Here is a 13,645-nt window from a genome sequence, read left to right on the forward strand (position 1 = left end):
TGACAATATATGGTATATAATCTTGTAGTGGTAGTTTCAAGGTAAAAATGAGAATTATAGCTTGAATATAGCAAAATTCCAGATTTCTGGAAATTGTAGCTTCAGTTCTGTCCGGTTCTATTTCATCATGTTAGAGGCCGAACTAGGCTTAGCACAAAACATAAAAGTTGTATAGAATGACATTTTATGGTTGCCTACAGAATTTCAACTCAATCCGAGCAACGTAACCTATGAAAAGATGAAAATACCCTGACTGCCCTAGGAGTAAAATCAGCGGACAGTTTTGACAGTACACTAAGTTGGTTGCATTTATTCACCTTGATACGTACTGAACTAGCTTTTAGTCAAAACATAAAAGTTTTATCACTTTGTCTTACCTTTTCAACGCCTCCAAGAACGTCTTAATCGGACATTGGTAGCTTGAGATATGGCCATTTAAAGGTAGTGCGATTAACTGGTCTATTAGTTGGAATTTGGTCCTGTGAATTGGGAATTTGACTAGGTTACACTGGAATTTGGACTAAGTGATCTTCATGAAAATTGTAGCCCTTTGTCTTAGCTTCAGAACAGTATAAGTTGTACCTCAATCCAATAATCGTAGCCTCAGTTGTGTCCGTTACGTAAAAACACGTCAAATCTGTCTTTTGCTAAACCTCATTTCCGCACATGTTGCTAACTTGATTTTGTACTTGTATTACCTTGAGCCTATTGAACAGCTATTGTGATGAATTTATATTGTGTATGACTTTGGGATTGGTTGAGGAAAACAATGAAGGCGTAAATGGCTGGAAAATAGGAAAATGCAAAGGGCATGCTGCCCAAATTTACGCTCGAGGACTAGAGAAACATACTTGCGACTTGAGTAAGGGTTAAGAGTGATTACTACTTGAACCATCTAGAATATTTGCGTCTTTTATCGAGGTATATCAGTGAAGATTCGGCCGAAAATCGGTATACTCGAGTATTACCACCCGTGTTTATTGAGGATTTTGGGCCCAGTAGGGGGTTTGAATGGTGGACGGAGAGTAGCGTAAGTGGTGTTCTACTGGATTGGTTACTTACATGAAAGTTGACGGAGTGTCAACTATTACGTGATCAAGCTCCTGGTGATGCATGGGGAATTTGGCTCCTGAGAGCCATTCGTATCCTTATACTTTGAGATGATTGTTACTTGTAGTGTTATTATTTCTTTTAAAACTTTACACTCGCTCATTTTGAGATTGCTACTTGACGTGTTATTGCTCACTTTTATGAACTCTTCATGCTCGTTACTTTGCTATATCGAAAACTTGTACTTATAAATAGTAGTCAATTTGTTATTTGGAACCTCACTGGACTTTTAGCTCATTCCACTCCATTTGTTTTCCTTACAGGGGTACGAGCGAGGCGTGAGACGTGTACAGACTAGCGTAGTCTAGTTGTTTTGAATTTTGTAATTGTACTCGCACTAGTCGCTCGATTAGGGTTGAATGTACTGAGAACTTAATCTTTTGATGTATTTGGGACTGTATGGATGGTTGAGATGAAGTGAATGTATTTGTATGTTCCAAACTTGGGAATCGTTATTTCGTTTATTATTGAGGTTGCACCTTATTTTAATTGATGCGAGTGAGTGAGTCCTGGCGAGAGCTGGGCAAGCGGTCCGCTAAACCCTAGGGTACGCCCAGGGGGAGGTGGGGCCGTCACAGATGGTATCAGAGCTCCTATTGAGCTCGTGCCGGGAGAGGGTTCTCGGACTGTGGGGATTGACTTGTTAAGTGTGGAACAATTGTCTATTGTTGAGGACCTTAGATAAGTATGTTGGGTAGGAATCTCTAATACGGGTGATTTGCTCTTGAGCCTGGCCAGCTTGAGTGGTGAATTATCATATTTTCGGATTCTTGTCCCGGAGTACCAAAGAGTGATACCTTTACGATAAGTTGAGATCTCGCGTAATATTACGATAAGTTTGGAGTACCACAGATGCGAATAGTCTGGACTTGAAATATATTGAAGATATTCGTGTGATTTGGGATCCTTATTATTCACGTGCTTCAAGTTTTGATTAAGTGTAGTGTCTGAGCAATACCTAGGGTTAATGTCCTATAGGTTATGTGATGTGTGCATAGATCAGGGCCCACGCAATGACCCAGTCCGAGTTCCATTGGGCCCAGTCACACGTGCACGGGCCAAGCTTTTCAAAGAATCCCTCCAAGCCCTCGTTCGAGTTGTCCAAGACCAGCATGGAGGCCATAGAAATATTGAAGGCTTAGAAAGAGACAATCAAGTAACCTACACCTTGATCCAAGCCCACGAAGAATCGAGTGGGTCTCCTTGTGCGTCGACCGAGTAGGGCCTTAGTCTTATTACTTATTCAGTTGGATTAGTTGCTTAGTAGAAGGCATGGGCCGGCCCATCTTGGAGTCAAGATGGCCGACTCCCTCTTAGGGTTTCTTTAGGGTTTTTTTGTGTTATCTTTAGCCTATAAATAGGATAGCTATGTAAGGTTAAAGACACAAGTTTGATGAATAAAATTCTTCGTATTCTTTCAAGAGAGAATTCGAGCCTTTAACTTGCTTTGGCAAGGGTTATTGAGCAACCTTGCGTCTTGTCCATGATTGTTCATCCGACCTATCCCTTGGAGTAACCACTTTCGTCGGAGTCGTCGTTCTACCGCTTTAAACCAACTCGTGTCGCCCGTGTTGATTTAAAGTCCCGCAAACCAAGCGTAGGACAACCTCGCTAGATCCTTGGGCAAACGTGCTACGTGCCTCGAAACAAGTTGAACGAGGAACGTATCATTATGTGACTTGTTTGCTATGTATATAAAGAACCTGCTTATTATGCATTTTATTGCCTCTGTTTATTCTTTTGAAACGTGCTACATGAGCCATACCTTACCTTGTTTACATGTCTATAGTTGGTTAAACCCAAAACATGGAGGGTAGAAGAAGTCAAGCCAGGGGAACTAACCGAGGATGCGGTCCTAGTCATGGCCGTGGGGCTAGACAAGCACAGGAACCGGTGCGAGAACCGAGAGAAGAGGAAGAGGCAACGATTGAGCCACAACCTGGACCCCAGGCTGTAGGGGGAGATCAAGTGGCAACTGCCATCCAACAAATGACTAATATTCTGGCCCGTTAAGTGGAACAACAGGGTCAAGTCCCTGTAAATAAACCTAGGGATCCCGATATGGGACAAGATAGGGCTCTTGAGAGATTTCAGAAGTTTTCTCCACCTAAATTCTTGGGAGTACCAGACCCGGAGGGAGTCGAGAGATGGCTAGAGGCCATGATCAACATATTTGCCGCTTTAAACTATACAGAGGATAGGCAAGTACAATTCGCTGTTTTTTAATTTGAAGGTCCGGCCAGGGCTTGGTGGAATGTGGTTCAAGCTAAGTAGGAGAGAGAGGGGACCGCATGGACGTGGGTGAATTTCGTGCGAGAGTTTAACGAAAAATACCTCCCACCTAGCGTCCAGGAGAAAAGAGAGGACGATTTTATTAAGTTCCGGCAGGGAACTTTGAGTATGAAACCCAATTTACGAAATTGTCTAAATTTGCTCCTGAACTGATAGCTACGGAGCAAAGAAGAGTCCGGACGTTTGTGCAAGGGCTCAATGTGGAGATACAAGAGGCCTTGGCGGCGGCCCAGATTAATACGTTTACAGAAGTTTTGGAGAAGGCCTAAAGAATAGAAATTGCTAGGGCACAAGTGAGAGATTTTCATGCAAAAAGGAGAGGTGTGCCTGGTGGAAGTCAAAGGCAAGGACAAGGTGATTTAGATATGCCACCCTCTAAGATGAGTCGAAGAGAGGGTGGTGAGAAAATTTCAGAGACATCTAAGGAAATTACTCCAAGAGGAGCCTCGCGTGGCAGGGAGCAAGCAAGAGGTGCCTCACAAGGAGGTCAAACTCGAGTATCTTGTGGGTACTGTGGGAAGGCCAATCATACGGAGAATGATTGTTTGCGAAAGGCAGGAAAATGTTTATGGTGTGGTAGTGCCGAGCACCAGCTTGCAACTTGTCCCCGTAGGTCACACCTAAACCCTGAACAAGCAAATGTAGGAGGGACTAAGCCAAGAGTGCAAGCTAGAGTGTACGCCTTGGACCAACAGGCATTACCTGAACCATCGGAGATAGTAGAAGGTACAATTCGTGATTTCTATTGTTAAGCTAAATTTTGGCTACAGTGAGACCTGAGAGCTAGAAATGGATATACAAGAAAATACCCTACGTTATTTAGGAGTGCATGGATGAATTTCGAGGATGAAATTCTTTTAAGAGGGAGAGAGTGTGAGAACCCGTAAAATTCTTTATATTTTTTCTTAAAAATGCCCTTTTATTTGGAAATTATTACTTTATAATGGCCCTACTACTCAATCACCCCACAATAAGTGCAAATGAACCTAGAAAGTAGGGTTTCTCTTTTCGTTTTCAAGTTAGAGCGATTTAGGGTTTTCACGTTTTTTTTCGTAGTATGATTATTTGGTACGGAGTGAGGATCAAATTTGGTAGGTAAGAGTGACTTTTGGATGAGGAAATATTATATGATTTGAAGTGATAATAATAAGTTTGGTGATTAGAAGTTAAAAACCCTAGTATACGTGATTTAAGAAAAAACGGCTCGAACCGACGGGTATCGATCACTACCGATTGAACCCACCACTTGACCACCACTTCCTTACCACCACATACCCTTGATATTTTTGCAAAATATCCCCCTCATCCTCAGCCATATAACCGAAATATGTGGCCAAAATGCAAGGAAAAGAAAACAAAATTTTAGTTGGTTTTGGTGATGACAAGTGTCAACCACCTATGGTTCCTTGACCAACCTTTTGTCTCACCTTCTTATCTTCCATTTGAGTTCATCTTTCCTCATTTTTTTTCTGTTTTGGCCGAGCTTAAGGGAGAGAGAGAGAGATAGAGAGAGAGCAAGAGAAACACCTTCAATCCATCTTGAGTTTGAATCATTTGAGTGAAAACAAGAAAAACTAAACCGATTAATCACTAGTTTGGAAGCTTGGGAAGCTTGAGGAACCAAAAATTTCAAGGAGAGATGGAGGATCATTCTTGCAAGCTCTTGTCTTGAAGTATAATGGCTGATCAACCTTTCTTTCCCCATTAATCATGATTAAGTTGGGTATTAATGTTAGTATTGTGCTTGTGATGCTTGTTCCAAGTGATTTTGCTGATTAGATGGATGACTTTTGAGTTAGGGTTTCTTGTGGGTTAGGTGTTGTATGATGTGTATATATGGTATATAATCTTGTAGTGGTAGTTTCAAGGTAAAAATGAGAATTATAGCTTGAATATAGCAAAATTCCAGATTTCTGGAAATTGTAGCTTCAGTTCTGTCCGGTTCTATTTCATCATGTTAGAGGCCGAACTAGGCTTAGCACAAAACATAAAAGTTGTATAGAATGACATTTTATGGTTGCCTACAGAATTTCAACTCAATCCGAGCAACGTAACCTATGAAAAGATGAAAATACCCTGACTGCCCTAGGAGTAAAATCAGCGGACAGTTTTGACAGTACACTAAGTTGGTTGCATTTATTCACCTTGATACGTACTGAACTAGCTTTTAGTCAAAACATAAAAGTTTTATCACTTTGTCTTACCTTTTCAACGCCTCCAAGAACGTCTTAATCGGACATTGGTAGCTTGAGATATGGCCATTTAAAGGTAGTGCGATTAACTGGTCTATTAGTTGGAATTTGGTCCTGTGAATTGGGAATTTGACTAGGTTACACTGGAATTTGGACTAAGTGATCTTCATGAAAATTGTAGCCCTTTGTCTTAGCTTCGGAACAGTATAAGTTGTACCTCAATCCAATAATCGTAGCCTCAGTTGTGTCCGTTACGTAAAAACACGTCAAATCTGTCTTTTGCTAAACCTCATTTCCGCACATGTTGCTAACTTGATTTTGTACTTGTATTACCTTGAGCCTATTGAACAGCTATTGTGATGAATTTATATTGTGTATGACTTTGGGATTGGTTGAGGAAAACAATGAAGGCGTAAATGGCTGGAAAATAGGAAAATGCAAAGGGCATGCTGCCCAAATTTACGCTCGAGGACTAGAGAAACATACTTGCGACTTGAGTAAGGGTTAAGAGTGATTACTACTTGAACCATCTAGAATATTTGCGTCTTTTATCGAGGTATATCAGTGAAGATTCGGCCGAACTTGTACCCTTGAGAAGTACAATCATGACTACTAGGAATACGTTTTCCTTGTACTTTCGACTCAAATGGCATTTCCAAGTATAAATGTTACAAAGTTATATAGTTTGAAAAGCGAGCGAGTGTTTCACGAATATTCTCCAAGTGAATTTCCATGTCTTGATTCTTATTGAACGAAACATCTACGTCTCGAACCTTAGTCGATTTTTAAAGTTCTGAAACAAAGTTTTATCGCAGATTTGGACTCCGAACCCGGAGTATAACCCAGACGTGATTACTAGGGGCACTTCATTTTGGTGAGTGCTTCCAAATACCTGATTGAACTGGACACTTGTTTCCAATACTTGATCAATATGATGAAATGATATATGATTGGTTTGATCGGGTAAGAGTGTACTTTATCGCACTTGCCCTTATTTGATATACTTGTTTATTGTTGAAATTGATTTGATATACTTGTTTATGATGTGCGCACTTCCTGGAATTCCAGAAACCCTGAGGCAAGTTACTCGAGTCGAGCCGGCAAGGGCTTGGTCGATTGGGTAACGAACCCTGGGTCTCTTGATTGTCGAGTGGAGTGATATCTCCTCGACTAATCGGTATACTCGAGTATTACCACCCGTGTTTATTGAGGATTTTGGGCCCAGTAGGGGGTTTGAATGGTGGACGGAGAGTAGCGTAAGTGGTGTTCTACTGGATTGGTTACTTACATGAAAGTTGACGGAGTGTCAACTATTACGTGATCAAGCTCCTGGTGATGCATGGGGAATTTGGCTCCTGAGAGCCATTCGTATCCTTATACTTTGAGATGATTGTTACTTGTAGTGTTATTATTTCTTTTAAAACTTTACACTCGCTCATTTTGAGATTGCTACTTGACGTGTTATTGCTCACTTTTATGAACTCTTCATGCTCGTTACTTTGCTATATCGAAAACTTGTACTTATAAATAGTAGTCAATTTGTTATTTGGAACCTCACTGGACTTTTAGCTCATTCCACGCCATTTGTTTTCCTTACAGGGGTACGAGCGAGGCGTGAGACGTGTACAGACTAGCGTAGTCTAGTTGTTTTGAATTTTGTAATTGTACTCGCACTAGTCGCTCGATTAGGGTTGAATGTACTGAGAACTTAATCTTTTGATGTATTTGGGACTGTATGGATGGTTGAGATGAAGTGAATGTATTTGTATGTTCCAAACTTGGGAATCGTTATTTCGTTTATTATTGAGGTTGCACCTTATTTTAATTGATGCGAGTGAGTGAGTCCTGGCGAGAGCTGGGCAAGCGGTCCGCTAAACCCTAGGGTACGCCCAGGGGGAGGTGGGGCCGTCACAGATGGTATCAGAGCTCCTATTGAGCTCGTGCCGGGAGAGGGTTCTCGGACTGTGGGGATTGACTTGTTAAGTGTGGAACAATTGTCTATTGTTGAGGACCTTAGATAAGTATGTTGGGTAGGAATCTCTAATACGGGTGATTTGCTCTTGAGCCTGGCCAGCTTGAGTGGTGAATTATCATATTTTCGGATTCTTGTCCCGGAGTACCAAAGAGTGATACCTTTACGATAAGTTGAGATCTCGCGTAATATTACGATAAGTTTGGAGTACCACAGATGCGAATAGTCTGGACTTGAAATATATTGAAGATATTCGTGTGATTTGGGATCCTTATTATTCACGTGCTTCAAGTTTTGATTAAGTGTAGTGTCTGAGCAATACCTAGGGTTAATGTCCTATAGGTTATGTGATGTGTGCATAGATCAGGGCCCACGCAATGACCCAGTCCGAGTTCCATTGGGCCCAGTCACACGTGCACGGGCCAAGCTTTTCAAAGAATCCCTCCAAGCCCTCGTTCGAGTTGTCCAAGACCAGCATGGAGGCCATAGAAATATTGAAGGCTTAGAAAGAGACAATCAAGTAACCTACACCTTGATCCAAGCCCACGAAGAATCGAGTGGGTCTCCTTGTGCGTCGACCGAGTAGGGCCTTAGTCTTATTACTTATTCAGTTGGATTAGTTGCTTAGTAGAAGGCATGGGCCGGCCCATCTTGGAGTCAAGATGGCCGACTCCCTCTTAGGGTTTCTTTAGGGTTTTTTTGTGTTATCTTTAGCCTATAAATAGGATAGCTATGTAAGGTTAAAGACACAAGTTTGATGAATAAAATTCTTCGTATTCTTTCAAGAGAGAATTCGAGCCTTTAACTTGCTTTGGCAAGGGTTATTGAGCAACCTTGCGTCTTGTCCATGATTGTTCATCCGACCTATCCCTTGGAGTAACCACTTTCGTCGGAGTCGTCGTTCTACCGCTTTAAACCAACTCGTGTCGCCCGTGTTGATTTAAAGTCCCGCAAACCAAGCGTAGGACAACCTCGCTAGATCCTTGGGCAAACGTGCTACGTGCCTCGAAACAAGTTGAACGAGGAACGTATCATTATGTGACTTGTTTGCTATGTATATAAAGAACCTGCTTATTATGCATTTTATTGCCTCTGTTTATTCTTTCGAAACGTGCTACATGAGCCATACCTTACCTTGTTTACATGTCTATAGTTGGTTAAACCCAAAACATGGAGGGTAGAAGAAGTCAAGCCAGGGGAACTAACCGAGGATGCGGTCCTAGTCATGGCCGTGGGGCTAGACAAGCACAGGAACCGGTGCGAGAACCGAGAGAAGAGGAAGAGGCAACGATTGAGCCACAACCTGGACCCCAGGCTGTAGGGGGAGATCAAGTGGCAACTGCCATCCAACAAATGACTAATATTCTGGCCCGTTAAGTGGAACAACAGGGTCAAGTCCCTGTAAATAAACCTAGGGATCCCGATATGGGACAAGATAGGGCTCTTGAGAGATTTCAGAAGTTTTCTCCACCTAAATTCTTGGGAGTACCAGACCCGGAGGGAGTCGAGAGATGGCTAGAGGCCATGATCAACATATTTGCCGCTTTAAACTATACAGAGGATAGGCAAGTACAATTCGCTGTTTTTTAATTTGAAGGTCCGGCCAGGGCTTGGTGGAATGTGGTTCAAGCTAAGTAGGAGAGAGAGGGGACCGCATGGACGTGGGTGAATTTCGTGCGAGAGTTTAACGAAAAATACCTCCCACCTAGCGTCCAGGAGAAAAGAGAGGACGATTTTATTAAGTTCCGGCAGGGAACTTTGAGTATGAAACCCAATTTACGAAATTGTCTAAATTTGCTCCTGAACTGATAGCTACGGAGCAAAGAAGAGTCCGGACGTTTGTGCAAGGGCTCAATGTGGAGATACAAGAGGCCTTGGCGGCGGCCCAGATTAATACGTTTACAGAAGTTTTGGAGAAGGCCTAAAGAATAGAAATTGCTAGGGCACAAGTGAGAGATTTTCATGCAAAAAGGAGAGGTGTGCCTGGTGGAAGTCAAAGGCAAGGACAAGGTGATTTAGATATGCCACCCTCTAAGATGAGTCGAAGAGAGGGTGGTGAGAAAATTTCAGAGACATCTAAGGAAATTACTCCAAGAGGAGCCTCGCGTGGCAGGGAGCAAGCAAGAGGTGCCTCACAAGGAGGTCAAACTCGAGTATCTTGTGGGTACTGTGGGAAGGCCAATCATACGGAGAATGATTGTTTGCGAAAGGCAGGAAAATGTTTATGGTGTGGTAGTGCCGAGCACCAGCTTGCAACTTGTCCCCGTAGGTCACACCTAAACCCTGAACAAGCAAATGTAGGAGGGACTAAGCCAAGAGTGCAAGCTAGAGTGTACGCCTTGGACCAACAGGCATTACCTGAACCATCGGAGATAGTAGAAGGTACAATTCGTGATTTCTATTGTTAAGCTAAATTTTGGCTACAGTGAGACCTGAGAGCTAGAAATGGATATACAAGAAAATACCCTACGTTATTTAGGAGTGCATGGATGAATTTCGAGGATGAAATTCTTTTAAGAGGGAGAGAGTGTGAGAACCCGTAAAATTCTTTATATTTTTTCTTAAAAATGCCCTTTTATTTGGAAATTATTACTTTATAATGGCCCTACTACTCAATCACCCCACAATAAGTGCAAATGAACCTAGAAAGTAGGGTTTCTCTTTTCGTTTTCAAGTTAGAGCGATTTAGGGTTTTCACGTTTTTTTTCGTAGTATGATTATTTGGTACGGAGTGAGGATCAAATTTGGTAGGTAAGAGTGACTTTTGGATGAGGAAATATTATATGATTTGAAGTGATAATAATAAGTTTGGTGATTAGAAGTTAAAAACCCTAGTATACGTGATTTAAGAAAAAACGGCTCGAACCGACGGGTATCGATCACTACCGATTGAACCCACCACTTGACCACCACTTCCTTACCACCACATACCCTTGATATTTTTGCAAAATATCCCCCTCATCCTCAGCCATATAACCGAAATATGTGGCCAAAATGCAAGGAAAAGAAAACAAAATTTTAGTTGGTTTTGGTGATGACAAGTGTCAACCACCTATGGTTCCTTGACCAACCTTTTGTCTCACCTTCTTATCTTCCATTTGAGTTCATCTTTCCTCATTTTTTTTCTGTTTTGGCCGAGCTTAAGGGAGAGAGAGAGAGATAGAGAGAGAGCAAGAGAAACACCTTCAATCCATCTTGAGTTTGAATCATTTGAGTGAAAACAAGAAAAACTAAACCGATTAATCACTAGTTTGGAAGCTTGGGAAGCTTGAGGAACCAAAAATTTCAAGGAGAGATGGAGGATCATTCTTGCAAGCTCTTGTCTTGAAGTATAATGGCTGATCAACCTTTCTTTCCCCATTAATCATGATTAAGTTGGGTATTAATGTTAGTATTGTGCTTGTGATGCTTGTTCCAAGTGATTTTGCTGATTAGATGGATGACTTTTGAGTTAGGGTTTCTTGTGGGTTAGGTGTTGTATGATGTGTATATATGGTATATAATCTTGTAGTGGTAGTTTCAAGGTAAAAATGAGAATTATAGCTTGAATATAGCAAAATTCCAGATTTCTGGAAATTGTAGCTTCAGTTCTGTCCGGTTCTATTTCATCATGTTAGAGGCCGAACTAGGCTTAGCACAAAACATAAAAGTTGTATAGAATGACATTTTATGGTTGCCTACAGAATTTCAACTCAATCCGAGCAACGTAACCTATGAAAAGATGAAAATACCCTGACTGCCCTAGGAGTAAAATCAGCGGACAGTTTTGACAGTACACTAAGTTGGTTGCATTTATTCACCTTGATACGTACTGAACTAGCTTTTAGTCAAAACATAAAAGTTTTATCACTTTGTCTTACCTTTTCAACGCCTCCAAGAACGTCTTAATCGGACATTGGTAGCTTGAGATATGGCCATTTAAAGGTAGTGCGATTAACTGGTCTATTAGTTGGAATTTGGTCCTGTGAATTGGGAATTTGACTAGGTTACACTGGAATTTGGACTAAGTGATCTTCATGAAAATTGTAGCCCTTTGTCTTAGCTTCGGAACAGTATAAGTTGTACCTCAATCCAATAATCGTAGCCTCAGTTGTGTCCGTTACGTAAAAACACGTCAAATCTGTCTTTTGCTAAACCTCATTTCCGCACATGTTGCTAACTTGATTTTGTACTTGTATTACCTTGAGCCTATTGAACAGCTATTGTGATGAATTTATATTGTGTATGACTTTGGGATTGGTTGAGGAAAACAATGAAGGCGTAAATGGCTGGAAAATAGGAAAATGCAAAGGGCATGCTGCCCAAATTTACGCTCGAGGACTAGAGAAACATACTTGCGACTTGAGTAAGGGTTAAGAGTGATTACTACTTGAACCATCTAGAATATTTGCGTCTTTTATCGAGGTATATCAGTGAAGATTCGGCCGAACTTGTACCCTTGAGAAGTACAATCATGACTACTAGGAATACGTTTTCCTTGTACTTTCGACTCAAATGGCATTTCCAAGTATAAATGTTACAAAGTTATATAGTTTGAAAAGCGAGCGAGTGTTTCACGAATATTCTCCAAGTGAATTTCCATGTCTTGATTCTTATTGAACGAAACATCTACGTCTCGAACCTTAGTCGATTTTTAAAGTTCTGAAACAAAGTTTTATCGCAGATTTGGACTCCGAACCCGGAGTATAACCCAGACGTGATTACTAGGGGCACTTCATTTTGGTGAGTGCTTCCAAATACCTGATTGAACTGGACACTTGTTTCCAATACTTGATCAATATGATGAAATGATATATGATTGGTTTGATCGGGTAAGAGTGTACTTTATCGCACTTGCCCTTATTTGATATACTTGTTTATTGTTGAAATTGATTTGATATACTTGTTTATGATGTGCGCACTTCCTGGAATTCCAGAAACCCTGAGGCAAGTTACTCGAGTCGAGCCGGCAAGGGCTTGGTCGATTGGGTAACGAACCCTGGGTCTCTTGATTGTCGAGTGGAGTGATATCTCCTCGACTAATCGGTATACTCGAGTATTACCACCCGTGTTTATTGAGGATTTTGGGCCCAGTAGGGGGTTTGAATGGTGGACGGAGAGTAGCGTAAGTGGTGTTCTACTGGATTGGTTACTTACATGAAAGTTGACGGAGTGTCAACTATTACGTGATCAAGCTCCTGGTGATGCATGGGGAATTTGGCTCCTGAGAGCCATTCGTATCCTTATACTTTGAGATGATTGTTACTTGTAGTGTTATTATTTCTTTTAAAACTTTACACTCGCTCATTTTGAGATTGCTACTTGACGTGTTATTGCTCACTTTTATGAACTCTTCATGCTCGTTACTTTGCTATATCGAAAACTTGTACTTATAAATAGTAGTCAATTTGTTATTTGGAACCTCACTGGACTTTTAGCTCATTCCACGCCATTTGTTTTCCTTACAGGGGTACGAGCGAGGCGTGAGACGTGTACAGACTAGCGTAGTCTAGTTGTTTTGAATTTTGTAATTGTACTCGCACTAGTCGCTCGATTAGGGTTGAATGTACTGAGAACTTAATCTTTTGATGTATTTGGGACTGTATGGATGGTTGAGATGAAGTGAATGTATTTGTATGTTCCAAACTTGGGAATCGTTATTTCGTTTATTATTGAGGTTGCACCTTATTTTAATTGATGCGAGTGAGTGAGTCCTGGCGAGAGCTGGGCAAGCGGTCCGCTAAACCCTAGGGTACGCCCAGGGGGAGGTGGGGCCGTCACAGATGGTATCAGAGCTCCTATTGAGCTCGTGCCGGGAGAGGGTTCTCGGACTGTGGGGATTGACTTGTTAAGTGTGGAACAATTGTCTATTGTTGAGGACCTTAGATAAGTATGTTGGGTAGGAATCTCTAATACGGGTGATTTGCTCTTGAGCCTGGCCAGCTTGAGTGGTGAATTATCATATTTTCGGATTCTTGTCCCGGAGTACCAAAGAGTGATACCTTTACGATAAGTTGAGATCTCGCGTAATATTACGATAAGTTTGGAGTACCACAGATGCGAATAGTCTGGACTTGAAATATATTGAAGATATTCGTGT

The sequence above is a fragment of the Coffea arabica genome, chromosome 8e (genome assembly GCF_036785885.1).
Source record: "Coffea arabica cultivar ET-39 chromosome 8e, Coffea Arabica ET-39 HiFi, whole genome shotgun sequence".
In the NCBI taxonomy this organism is placed as follows: domain Eukaryota; kingdom Viridiplantae; phylum Streptophyta; class Magnoliopsida; order Gentianales; family Rubiaceae; genus Coffea; species Coffea arabica.